Source organism: Nothoprocta perdicaria, unplaced genomic scaffold (assembly GCF_003342845.1).
Source record: "Nothoprocta perdicaria isolate Ctin4 unplaced genomic scaffold, notPer1 scaffold_14, whole genome shotgun sequence".
NCBI lineage: Eukaryota > Metazoa > Chordata > Aves > Tinamiformes > Tinamidae > Nothoprocta > Nothoprocta perdicaria.
Window position 1 is genome coordinate 6,992,513 of NW_020454538.1, and position 698 is coordinate 6,993,210.

Here is a 698-nt window from a genome sequence, read left to right on the forward strand (position 1 = left end):
CAGCCTCACTCCTTAAAGCAGCAAGAGGGGCATCAAACTCAGTTAGTTACATGTTAGCTACTCTGTTTCCTCTGTTCATTTCAGTGCTTGGGAAATTATCCTTTTTTTTTTTTTTTTCCCTTTCTCTTTTGGAATATAAACTAGTGGTTTCATATTCTAGTTGTAACTAGAAGGTTATCTTCAATTATCCCATGAAGTTTCTGTGAGCAGGACATATGTTCCACATCCCCAGCAAGCAACGTGGCCTCTATAAGGAGCAAGGCACAAGCCGTGGGCCACCGGCGCCTGCTTGGGGGGCCCAGGCCAGCAGGGCGATACCCACAACACACACACTTAAACCGGTCTCGTTTTTGAGCGAAGCTGTTTGCGCCGCCTCAAAATCGGAAAGGAAGAAAACAGCAACAGCGACTCAAGCAGGGGCAGAGCAGGGATTGCGCAGCTGCCCGTAAAGCCCGCGGTCCGCCGCAGTTCCAACGGGAACTCCGCACGTTCTGAGCGCAGGGCAGCGCAGGGCCGCGCAGCTCTGGAGCGGGCACACGGAGACGCGGCCGCCTCCGCGCTCCGCCGCACCGGCAGCCGCCCGCGGGGACCGGGCAGCGCGCAGGCCGCCCGGGGGGCGCAACCAGGCCCGGCGCAGCCGCCGCCGGCTCCAGGAGCCCAGACCCCTTTGCCCCTTCGCCGCGGGAAGCCCACGGCGC